This window comes from Theropithecus gelada, chromosome X (genome assembly GCF_003255815.1).
Source record: "Theropithecus gelada isolate Dixy chromosome X, Tgel_1.0, whole genome shotgun sequence".
In the NCBI taxonomy this organism is placed as follows: Eukaryota; Metazoa; Chordata; class Mammalia; order Primates; family Cercopithecidae; genus Theropithecus; species Theropithecus gelada.
In genome coordinates, this window is record NC_037689.1 from 31,399,339 (window position 1) to 31,412,125 (window position 12,787).

Genomic DNA, 12,787 nt, shown 5'->3' on the forward strand with positions numbered 1-12,787 from the left:
TCATTTCTGGTTATATTTCAGAAACCCCTGCTATAGGGGGATCCCTCAATAAACTTAAATTTTCCAGATTTGGGGGACATTGTATCTTCATCATAGCATTGTAGGATTTATAAAGTTTTGTGTTGAATATTTTTATTTATTTATTTATTTAAGAGACATTGTCCTGCTCTGTTACCCAAGCTAGAGTGCAGTGGTGTGACCTTGCCTCCCTGCAGCCTTCAATTCCTGGGCTCAAGTGATCCTCCTGCCTCTGCCTCCTGAGTAGGTGGGACTACAGGCACCCGTCACCCATGCCCAGCTAATTTCTGTATTTTTTGTAGAGACGGGATTTCACCATGTTGGCTAGGCTGGTCTCAAACCCCTGACCTCAAGTGATCCACCCACCTTGGCCTCCCAAAGTGCTGGAATTATAGGTGTGAGCCACCACACCCGACCTCCCTCTACCTTTTTTTTTTTTCTTTCAGTATGTCTAAATATTTTGGAATTGTAATTTAAACCATAAGGGCAAAAGCTGAAAATTAATGCTTAGGTTTGCTAGTGAGTGCACCCTTCCCTGTTTCCCCCAAATAAAATCAGTTTATTGTTTAATTGCACCCCAAAGCGAGTTCTCTCAGTATGAAGCAACTACTACATACACACAAAATGGTTGTTAATGTAATAACTTCCCTGGCTCATCCAACGTGCAATGCACACGACTTCAAAGACTACAATTTAGGGCAAGTGTACATGAAATGAGAAAGCAACTCTCCAAGTTTCAAAACCTGCTGTTAAATTATTTCTAGGACACTCAGGTCATATTTACTTCTCAGTAGGATGTTGCACTGTCATGTGATTATCAGTCTACCTCACAGTGTACATTACCAGATGCCAATTGGAGGGACTAGAGATAAAACTTAAGTAGTATTATTTCTTAATGGGCTGAATAAGGTAATTACAAATAAGTTTGCTTTACATCCTGTTGAAGACCTCTTTACAGCCTCAGCACCTAACAATATCTAGCAGGCTCCAAGAATGCTTGTCAGGTGAAATGATGATGTAACATTTGAAAATGGAGCCAGTTGCTTCAGGTTAAGTCATTCAGAACCAAATATCTGAAGAATGACCAAAATCAAATCTTTATTTTTATAACTGTATAAATGTGATCCAAATGTGTTCACCACCAGTTTTTCAAAAAGAAACATGCTATAAATAAGCAAACTGCATCTGCTCACTAATGTGTATATGGACTCCCTAGATGTCTCATTGGGCTTAATTACAGAGCACTCACAGTAATAGATTTTTAGTGTATAGTGTAGCTTGATGTTAAGCCATTTTAGCTTTTGCACATACATGTTGTGCTTCTGGCTGATAATGGAGAAGAATTTGCAGCATTACACTGTTAAGCTAGGTTGCATCCATCCCATTAAATGGCATCAATATCAATGTCATCATCCTTGTTTTTGGACTTTACAGTTTCAACTTTAGGTACACTGACAGTCTTCTAATATACCACCTCAATGCTCTCATCTTCATCTTCTTTACCACCAGAAGATTCTTCCTCTGCCTCCTTCATTTTATAAATGGTTCTGCTTTGACACAAATCTCTTTGGCTAGTTCTTTTGAGACATATTTCTTAAAGGCCTTTTTCCGACCAGCTGATGATGACCTCTTCTTCTAAAAAATCTACATCATACATCTCCTTCAAGATATGTGGAATCTTGGAGATGAGGTGAGCTTGGTGCATTGCTACCCCACACGTCAAACCACGAGGAAGGTACCATTGAGCTTTGTTGTTGTGACAAAATCATAGGAAATGGTGCCTGTATTTCTTATGTGTTCTCTAATCTCCTCTTTAAAAAGAACTCCAGTCAGAACAAGAGGGCCCATGGCTTTTACATCCAGTCCTTCTGCTTCAGCAACAGTTTCTTTGTCACATAAATCAATGATACCCTCTTCTTTCTTTTTCTTCACAAAATCAAACAGGATGTTGGCCCACTCCTCAACTGTTCTTTCCAAATCATCACGGAGTATCAGAACTTTTGCATGATCACTGATTTCATCGATTCTGAGACTTTGAGCTTCCTCACTTGTATCTTCCCCCCAATCATCCTCCTCTTCTTCCACTGTATATGGAGGACGGCTAATTTCTTTGGTGGTGGTGGTAATGTTGTCTCACTGCGGGATACGGAGCCATTTTCCTTGTCTTTGCCCTTTCTATTTTTCTTTTCCTTTTCTTTCTTTCCTGTACCACTGTCACTATTCTCAGGTGGGTTTTTGAGAATGAATGTGCAGAGTTTATGGTGTGTGTCAAGCATGCCTTGATAGCCACAGGCTTTATAAGAATTACCTATTGTTTGCTGCTTTGGCTTGACATGCATATCTGTTTCAGGACTCTCGCATTCAGGACAGACAACAATTTTTTAATGAATCCATCCAACATGTCTTGCACCTTATTGGCCTCATGAGATCCATTCACAATGTAACAATGTATCCCACCAAAATATGTGGTAGGATACCTTGGAGGCCGATTAATCGCCTTTGCAGTGTCAATCATGTTGACTATACCTGTCTTGATTCCATTTTCTTTGCCCTCAACCTTGGCAATCATACAGGGCATCTTGTGATAGAACTGGTCTGACACGCTGTGGTTGACATTGACAGACATTTTGGCTTTATTAGTGGCTTTATCAATAAGATGGAGATAGCTTTGATTGCAGCTTTTTGGTATCTTCTGTCTGGAGAAGAAGGGATGACATAAACGACTGCAAAAGTTCTCGGTCTCTGATGTGAAAACATTTTCGCTACCAAGGCTGTAAGCTGTCTTGCTTGTATGCTATGTTTCCCCAATACAGGTACCAATGGCTGCACAACAGCTCTTCTGGTGAAGGCCTCCCTGTTCTCCCAGGCTTGAAAAGCGCTGTCCTTCATGCTTCCCTGTCACCTTGCTCCTAGCAGGCATCACATCAAGTCCACCCTGCCAGTTTTTTTTGAGATGGAGTCTCACTCTGTTGCCCAGGCTGGAGTGCAGTGGTGCGATCTCAGCTCACTGAAACCTCTGTCTCCTGGGTTCAAGTGATTCTCCTGCCTCAGCCTCCCGAGTAGCTGGGACTACAGGCACCTGTCACCACACCCAGCTAATTTTTTTTTTTTTTTAGTAGAGACGGAGTTTCACTATGTTGTCCAGGCTGGTCTTGAACTCCTGACCTAAAGTGATCTGCCTGCCTAGGCCTCCCGAAGTGCTGGGATTACAGGCATGAGCCACCGCACCTGGCTCCCTCCACCTTTTTAACTTTTTTTTCTTTTTCAGATTATGTTTTTCAAGCTTCAAGATTTATTTTATTGCAGTATTTTTTTGAAAATATGAAGAGTTATCCAGTAGAGTCTCATCACACATGGACTGAAGCTGACACCATCCTATGGCCCACAGAGTCTTCTGTAACTGGGTCTTCAACATGTGGCCTTCCCTCCGTCCTTTCCCACCCTCTTTGCTCCAGCCACACCCAGCTTCCAGCTTCTAGAAGCAGCCTGCATTCCTCCCCTACCCTTTTTAAAATAGACAGAGTCTTGCTCTGTCACCCAGGCTGGAGTGCAGTGGTGCAATCATAGCTTACTGCAGTCTCGAATTCCTGGGCTTAAGCAATCATCCCACCTCAGCCCTCCCAAGTAGCTGGGACTACAGATGCACCACCGTGCCCTGCTAATTCTAAAGTTTTTTTTAGAGATGAGTTCTCACCATGTTACCCAGGCTGGTCTCAAACTCCTGGGCTCAAGTGATCCTCCTGCCTTGGTCTCCCAAATTGCTAGGATTTACTTGTGTGTGCCACTGTACCCGGCCTTCCTTTTTCTTTTGAAAAAATCCTTAGGTTTTAATAAAATTCCATGTCCTCCATTCTCTGAAATCTGTATGAAGTACCAGAAGTCTCAATTTGACAATAGACATGGTCAGGATATTTCTAATGTTTAGATGATCCTCTGCAAACTAGAGGCCCGCAGACTTCTGTAAAGGGCCAGAGAGTAAATATTTTTGGCTCTGTGGGCCAAATTACTCCTCTGTACTGTATAGCATGATCGCTGCTGTAGACAGTGTGTAAATGAAAGGATTGTGTGCCAATAAATCTTTATTTACAAAAGCAGGCAATGGGCAGTAATTGGTATACTGGCTGGGGCTTGCTGCCCTTCGTAAGCAGTGGTTTTCAAAGTGTGGTTCCCAGACCAGCAGCATCAGTATCCCCTGGGAACTTGGCAGAGTTGAAAATTCTTGGACCCCACTCTAGACCTACTGAACCCCAAACCAGAAGTTAGTCAGGAATCATCTGGGTGATGCTGATGCTGGCTCCACACAGCAGAGCAGTTCTCTGTACAACTGCTCTACAGAGATGTGGCCTGTCTGCCGTTTGCATTCTAATTAGCATGTGCAAAACCTCCAAATCACAGTTGCTGGGACCCAGGGACCTGAATTTTAACAACTGGCTCAGATGGTTTTATACACACTGAAATCAGAACCAGTTTCTAAAGCAGCACTTCTCTGAACCAGTAGAGGACATGGGGGAGGCATCAGGGAAGTTTTTCAAACTACAGCCTGGGCTTGCGTGGGGTGCTTTGCAAGAAGGAGGGGGTAATGTGGAAAGTGGGAGTGGGTGTGGCTTTTTGTTAGCTTATTGTGAACTCTGCCCATGATAACTGGTCTGGGAAGGTGGGTTTATTTCTTTTCTCCTACATGTAATGTGTGTTTTGAAACCCAGGAATTTCTGAAATTTTAAAGCCTGTTGGTTGTAATAAATATTGCACCCCATCACATTTGCTACCACATTTGCTAACTTGTATTTAGTATTTGAAGTGAAAACGGGTGGAGAAATACTGTATGATCCATTGGTATCAAATATCTTGAATATGCAAAAGCTTCAAATGCTTGAATATACAAAGACAGCAGAATGGTGGTTACCAGGGACGGAGTGCAGAGGGGAGGGTCTGGCAGCGGGCATGGGGTTTCTGTTGGGGTGATGAAAATGTTCTCGACTTAGAGAGTGGTGGTTGCACAACTCTGTGAATATACCAAAAACTCCTTGATTGTATACTTTAAAAAGGCGAATTTTATTGTATGTAAGTTATACTCAAGAAAGCAGTTACTTAAAAAAAGGAAATGGGTCAAGGTGTGTGTTCAGCCTTATTCTTGAATTGTAGAGACATCACTGAGAGGAGGCTGACCCTGAAGGCCCCTGTTAGAGCCTATCCTGGGGCAGTTCTTCAGTGGACCTGAATTCGTGTCATAGGGATCATCACTAAGCTGTGATTTTTCCTGGATCTGACCCAGGGGCAGACAGGCCTGGGAAAGAGTGTGTGTTGTTTGTGGAGCCTCACTCCTGAGTGAGTGATCTCCGATTGAGGGAGAAACTCACACGGTGTTCCTCCAGGGCATATAGCTGGAAGGCCCTCTGGGCTGGGAAGCTGGTGGCAGCCTGCAGGTTAGGGGAAGAGGGGAGGAGGCTGCAGTGGGTGAGGTGGGCAGGAGCCAGGGCCTTGCTCCAGGGCAGTGGGAGCCATGGAAGACTTTTAAGCAGGGTGTGGTGACAGAGACCACTTGTAGTAGAAGGGCAAATGGGTACAGGAGTTACATGGAGGAGTTAGGAAGCCTTGTGCTACCAGCAGTGATAGAGAAAAGTCAAGGGATGAGAGTGGTACCACCAAGGCACAGTATGCGCATCTGGTGCAGGGATGGAGGATCCTGGTGCCTGAACGCATGTGTGCATCTGTGCATGACTACTTGCCTCTCCCTCCCTCCATCCCATCTGCCTGGGGGAGGCCAGGGCTGAGCAGGGATCAGTCCCCAGAGTCCTGGCTCCTGGATCCGTGCTCAGTGCCAGGCAAGTGGCAGCTTCAGAAAGCTCTGTGGAGGGAATGGCCAAATCTGGTGCAGACCGGCTCCTCTCTGCCCAGGTGCGGCTGGGGCTGCTTCAACATGCTTGCTCAGGGCCAGGAGGAGGAGGAGGTGTGCTCAGTGCCTCCGGGCAGGAGTGGGCCTCCCTGGGGCTCTGTCCCTTCTCTAAGGACTCCCAGCAAACACTGGCAGCAGGGGTCTTCAATGCCCTGTCCTAACTGCTTGTGCAGGAAATGAAGCAATTTGTTGGAAAAACTCAATTTTGAGAATATGAATTCTTCTTCTTCTTCTTTATATTTTTAGAGACAGGATCTCTCTCTGTTGCCCAGACTGGAGTGCAGTGGCATGATCATTGCTCACTGCAGCCTTAAACTCCCAGGCTTAAGCTATCCTCCTGACTCAGCCTCTCAAGTAGCTGGGACTACAGGCTTGTGCCACCACGCCTGGCTAATTTTTCTAATTTTTAGTAGAGACAAGGTCTTGCTATGTTGCCCAGGCTGGTGTGGAACTCCTGGCCTCAAGTGATCTTCTTGTCTCTGCCAATTTCATGTTATTCTTAAACATAAGATTGTATTTGAATTGTCACCATAAATAATAAGATCTTATTTTTGTAGTTATGTCTTCACTGCATGTAAAATTGCATAGCGTGCTAGGAAAAGAGAATCAGGTAGTAGTTAATTCTCCTAGGAAGAGGCAGGATCTATACAAAGTCATTTTTGTTTTTTGTTTTGTTTTGTTTTTGGTAATAATCATGGAATTATGCTCCAGATTTACATGGATAAACAACATTTTTTTCTTTTCTTTTCTTTTCTTTTTTTTTTTTTGAGATAGGGTCTTGCTCGTTTGCCTAGGCTGGAATGCAGTGGCGCGGTCACAGCTCACTGCAACCTCCACCTCCCAAACTCAAGTGATCCTCCCACCTCAGCTTGCTGAGTAGCTGGGACTATAGGCATGTACTACCACACCCGGCTAATTTTAAAATTTTTGGTAGAGATGAGGTTTTGCCATATTGCCCAGGCTGGTCTCCTGGGCTCAAAGTATCCTCCTGCCTTGGCCTTCCAAAGTGCTGGGATTACAGACGTGAGCCACTGCAGCAGCCCAAGAAATAACATTTGGGTATTAAGTGAATGAGGCTCCTTTACATTCCAGGTTTTTCCTCAAATCTTTTTAATTTAAACAACAGCTTAATAATTAAGGTCGGCCGGGTGCTGTGGCTCACGCCTGTAATCCTAGCACTTTGGGAGGCCAAGGCAGGTGGATCACCTGAGGTCAGGAGTTCGAGATCAGCCTGGCCAACATGGAGAAACCCAGTCTCTACTAAAAAAAAAAAAAAAAACTGGGCGTGGTGGCACTTGCCTATGATCCCAGCTGCTCAGGAGGCTGAGGCAGGAGAAACTCTTGAACCTGGGAGGCGGAGGTTGCAGTGAGCCAAGATCGCACCATTGCACTCCAGCCTGGGAAACAAGAGCTAAAACTCCATCTCAAAAATAAATAAATAAATAAATAAAATAAAAGGTCATGGATTTCTAGTAAGAGAAGAGAGTATGTAAGTTGGAATGCATAAACCTAGAAATCTCCCATTCCATAGATTTTGCCCCTCTCTTCCTCCCCTCCCCACAAAGAAATAAGTCATTTGGACCAAAGCAATTGCATAAACCTTTCTTAGCTGGTTTCTGGAGCTCCCTGGGAATAATGAGGGTGGAAAGCTGGAGGGGCGCTCTGGGTATTGGAATGCAAGCCAGTGGATCTGTAGCCCGCTGTGCTTCTGGGAGCCTGACACGACACACAACCAGCACACAACCGTTGTGCCTTTTTGAACTGTGCAGGGTCTTAGCTGGGCTGGGCAGTTTCACAGGGCTGTTTTCCCCATCGGGATGTTCACTTATGGTTGAGTGCCTGACAAGGGTAGGGAGAGAGGAATGTTCCCAGTCATCTACTGCAGGACACTTGGGACCCCCATCTTGAGATGGTCTCAGGATTGTGGAGGGGGTGGCAGGGGTGCTGGGTTTGCTTTCATGAAAGAGAGAAGCAGTTTCCCTTCTACTTATCTTGTTTTCAGATGTAGTGGAGTAAGCCAGGAAATATTTCTCCGGATGAAAGGTCACTCTTCTTACATTGGAAGCTTTGGAAAAATCTCCCTAAATATCAAAACACAAAGGTTATGGAATAATATGTGCTTGGAATAGCTTAAGTGGTTAAAAAATTCTCTTTGCAGCTCAATATTAAAGGAAAAATAATAGACTGTTCTTGTACAAAAATGAAAGGGATCACGAAGAATGTGTTTCCAGCCAGCTTCCTGCACTGGGGTTATTGGCCCAGGACTGTGTCTCCATAGTAGAGACCCTGTTTACTGTGTTGCTTAGTCCTTAGTCAAGAAAGCAATATTTGAACCGGTAATCCCATGACAGCATGACATTTTAACTTGTAAGACTTTTTGGGTTCTCACAACGTGGTGGGAGTCTGTTTTGGTATTTTGTTCCTATAAATTCAGTTGGGGCTGACAAAATTAATGAACTGGCATTTTAGAGAAAGTGACATTGTAACTTCCCCTCCTCTTCCCATGTTTACATCCACACTGATAAAGATGCAACCTTGTCTGTAGCTCATTCTCCAGGAACTTGAGTGTCAAGGACAGTCTGCACCGCCCTTGGGAAATGGGCATTCCCTGACATTGAGTTGTTAATTGGACTCTGAGTGCTCGAGCTGCATTTATGGTTCCATATGTGGGTGTGTGCTTGTGTTTCAGTGAGGAAGATAGTAGCTGCTTCCCTCCCACAGCCTTGTGGACCCTGGCTGCACATTTGAGTTGCCTGTTTGAGGCTGTATGACCCTTTCTTAGCCAGTTTCTGGAGCTCCCTGGGAAGAATGAGGGTGGAAAGCTAGAGGGGTGTCCTGGGTATTGGAATGCAAGCCAGTGGATCTGTAGCCTGCTGTGCTTCTGGACACTCAACACGACACACAACTGTGTGTGTTCCAACGGAACCTCTGGGTGTGTCTGAAGCCCTCTGGGTGACTCCACCTGTGGCCACAGTTGGGAGCAAGCCTGCCTGGGCCTCAGCCTCCTGCAACTGTGATAGCCCCCACCCAGGGTGGGTGCATGTGCCTCTCACGGTAGCAACTCCATGGCTTGCCTGAGGTGGGCCAGGTTCTTCAGGGGCTAATGTCTCACCTCCCTGCCCAGTTCTGGTTCTCAGTGACTGTGATAGGCCATCATGACCTTTGTCAAATTCACCGGGTACCTTTCTTCCCCTTGCCTTGTTTTTGCACATTGGAATTTGCAAGCCAGTCTGTGGTCATCCGAAGTTGTGCTCTTCATGCATAACCCCACCTCCATGCCTCACTGCTGGGCTCGGATGATGCAGGTGGGAGACTTCTGAATATTAGAAGTTTATTGGGACATCTAAATTGTATTCTAAATAACATTTTTTTTGTTTGTTTTGGACAGGTATCATTTTCCTTTTTTTTTTTTTTTTAAATCTCTATTTCTAAGAATAACTTTATCTTCAGCTCTTATCCATCATTTAAAAACAATAACAAAAGAGGCTGGATGTGGTGGCTCACGCCTGTAATCCCAGCGTTTTGGGAGGCTGAGGTGAGAGGATTGCTTGACCTCAGGGGTTCAAGAGCAGTCTGGGCAATATGGCGAGACCCTATCTCTACAAAAAATACAGAAGATGTAGTTGGGTGTGGTGGTGCACGCCTGTAGTCCTAGGTACTCGGGAAGCTGAGGTGGGAGGATCACTTGAGCCTGGGGAAGTCAAGGCTGCAGTGAGCCATGATTGTGCCTCTGCACTCCGTCCAGGGCGACAGAGAGATACCCTGTCTAAATAAAAAAGAAAAATAAAAACAGCAAAAGAAAATATTACTATGTACATTCTTATCTTTCAAAGAATGAACAAGATTTGGGAAAATGCACTGAGGCTCAAATGCTTTTGAAAGTTGGACAGTGGTAGAGAATGTTGAGTCTTTGGGCCTCTGGTCGGCTTTTAAGACCAGGGTGAAAACAGACCCCTGGAAATGTTACTGTGTGTTCAGTTAAACAAAAGAAGGGGGATGACGCCATTCCTCCAGTGCAATGGTGAAACCTTGGCTGTGCATTCAGATCACCTGGGGGAGCCGCGAAGCGCTGTTGACGGCCAGGCTGCACCCCAGGCCAGTTAGTCAGGAGACTGAGGGCAGGGGCAGGTATCGGTGATTCTAAAGAACACCAGGAGAGTCCAGTGTAGCCCGGATGGAGGGTTATGGTGTTACATGTTAGCCTTGACATTTTTCTTTTTCTTTTCTTTTTTGTTTTTTGTTTTGTTTTGTTTTTCTTATTGTCTCACTAAGGCTGGAGTGCAGTGATGTGATCTGGGCCCACTGCAGCCTCAACCACCCAAGTTCAAGTGATCTTCCCATCTCAGCCTCCCAGAGTGCTGGGATTACAGGCATGAGCCACCACGCCCAGCTAGCCTTGAGTCTTGTTGGCAGGTTAACAGATAGGCACCAAGCATTGTCTGCAAAGTTCACGGTGAACATTAAGTCCCCCTGGCCCGGAACCTGCCTGAGTTTCATGAATGGGTGTGTTTTCTGAGCTGGAGGGGGTCACATTGGTTCTCTTTGGTTTGGGGCAAGGGAGCAAGTCAACCTTTGGTCAGGCTCTGGTGGTCAAGGTGTCACAGGAAGGGAAAAGGTGTAGTTTGTGTTGAGGCTGGGGCCGAGGGATTTTCAAGCAGAAGGAACTCCACGGAGTATGGAATGCACTCTTCTGCCTTGGGGAGCAGGGAGACCAATAGACCCAAGCAGTTCTGGGAAAGTAAATGGTGCTGCTATGTGGGGAGGTAGAGCAAGGAGGAGGGAGGAGGCCTTCCTCCACTGAGAGAATAGGGTCCTTCCGGGTCGGGGTGGTTGAGCTGCATTGTGTGGGATACTAGCTAGGGACCTAGCAGGTGCCAGGCTAAATGCTTTCTGGCAGGGCTTCTCTAAGAGTGTTCTTCCCATCAACAGCATCATCTTCCTCTGCGAGCTTGTCCAAAATGCAGAGGCTCAGGCCCTGCCCCAAGTCCTGCCCTTTAAGGGCTATATTAGTCCAATTTCACACTGCTATAAAGAATTACCTAAGACTGGGTAATTTATAAAGAGGCTTAATTGACTCACAGTTTCACATGGCTGGGAAGGCATCAGGAAACTTATGATCATGGTGGAAGAGGAAGAGGCACATCTTACATGGCGGCAGGCGAGAGAGAGTAGGCAAGAGCAGGGAAAACTGCTTTATAAAAAAACCATCAGATCTTGTGAGAACTCACTATCACAAGAACCGCATGGAGGGGAATGCCCCCATTATCCAATCACCTTCTACCTGGTCCCTCCCTTGACACATGGGGATTATGAGAATTACGATTCAAGATGAGATCTGGGCAGGGACACAGAACCAAACCATATCAAGGGCCATCTGGAGGTTTCTGATTATAGGCTGGTGCTTGGGAACCTCAGCCTGATAGACTTTCTCTTATCCATTTCTCATATGTGTTCCAGGGAAGAAGTTGTTGTTGTTCTTCTTATTATTATTGTTGCTTTAGTGACAGAGTATTGCTCTGTCAGAGTAAGCCTCACCCAGGCTGGAGAGCAGTGGCATGATGTTAACTCACTGTAACCTCCAACTGTGCCATCTGAGCCTCCCGGGTAGCTGGGACTATAGGTGCATGCTACCATGCCCAGTTAATGTTATTTTTTTTTTTGTAGAGATGGGGTCTCGCTATGTTGCCCAGGCTGGTCTTGAACTCCTGGGCTCAAGTGATCCTCCAGCCTTGCCTCCCGAAGTGCTGGGATCACAGGTGTGAGCCACTATGCCCAGCTTGCCTGTCTATGTCTATATCTGTCTATCTGTCTCTTCATCCATACGTACAGTTTTACAAGTGGCAAAGCAGCGGTTATTTCTATTTTGAACAGGCAAATGACACCTCAGCAGGGTGTAGCATAAGGACCATAGCACTATCTATGAGTTAGTAAACCAGACACTAATCCTTTGTGTTGATTGACTTTGAATTTAAAACCTTTGAGCACAGTTTTCACATATCTAAAGTTGGGAAGGTGATGCTTCCTGGGGTTGTTTTTTGTTTTTGTGTTTTAAACAGATTCTCTCTCTCTGTCGCCCAGGCTGGACTGTAGTGGCTCAATCTCAGCTCACTGCAACCTTCACCTCCCAGGTTCAAGTGATTCTCCTGCCACAGCCTCCTGAGTAGCTGGGACTACAGGCATGTGCCACCACACCCGGCTAACTTTTGTGTTTTTTTTTTTTTTTTTTGAGGCGGAGTCTCGCTCTGTCGCCCAGGCTGGAGTGCAGTGGCCAGATCTCAGCTCACTGCAAGCTCCGCCTCCTGGGTTTACGCCATTCTCCTGCCTCAGCCTCCCGAGTAGCTGGGACTACAAGCGCCCGCCACCTCGCCCGGCTAGTTTTTTGTATTTTTAGTAGAGACGGGGTTTCACCGTGTTAGCCAGGATGGTCTTGATCTCCTGACCTCGTGATCCGCCCGTCTCGGCCTCCCAAAGTGCTGGGATTACAGGCTTGAGCCACCGCGCCCGGCAACTTTTGTGTTTTTAGTAGAGGCGAGGTTTCACCATGTTAGCCAGGCTAGTCTCAAACTCCTGACCTCAGGTGATCTACCCACCTCAGCCTCACAAAGTGCTGAGATTACAGGCATGAGCCACCGCGCCTGGCCCCTAGGGCTGAGCAGCTGTCGCCACAGTCTACACATGCTAGCTGTTAATAGCAGTATTGGTCAGAGACTCCACTTTTCCAGTGCCCTTGCAGTAGGTGTGATTGCTTTGTTGGTTAAGAACTGTAATCCCAGCACTTTGGGAGGCCGAGGCGGGTGGATCACGAGGTCAGGCGATCGAGACTATCCTGGCTAACATGGTGAAACCCCGTCTCTACTAAAAATACAAAAAACTAGC

The 12,787-nt window shown here is 46.0% G+C and overlaps 1 protein-coding gene and 1 pseudogene across 2 annotated transcripts in view; one reads left to right on the forward strand and one right to left on the reverse strand.

Annotated features, from left to right (window-relative positions):
- SHROOM2 (shroom family member 2) overlaps positions 1–12,787 on the forward strand; it is a 164,962-nt gene that overhangs the window by 31,250 nt on the left and 120,925 nt on the right. The window lies entirely within an intron of this gene.
- Positions 1,403–2,855, reverse strand: LOC112615117 (annotated as a pseudogene). Its single transcript, XR_003117283.1, has one exon. The product of XR_003117283.1 is annotated as a eukaryotic translation initiation factor 5 pseudogene (transcript).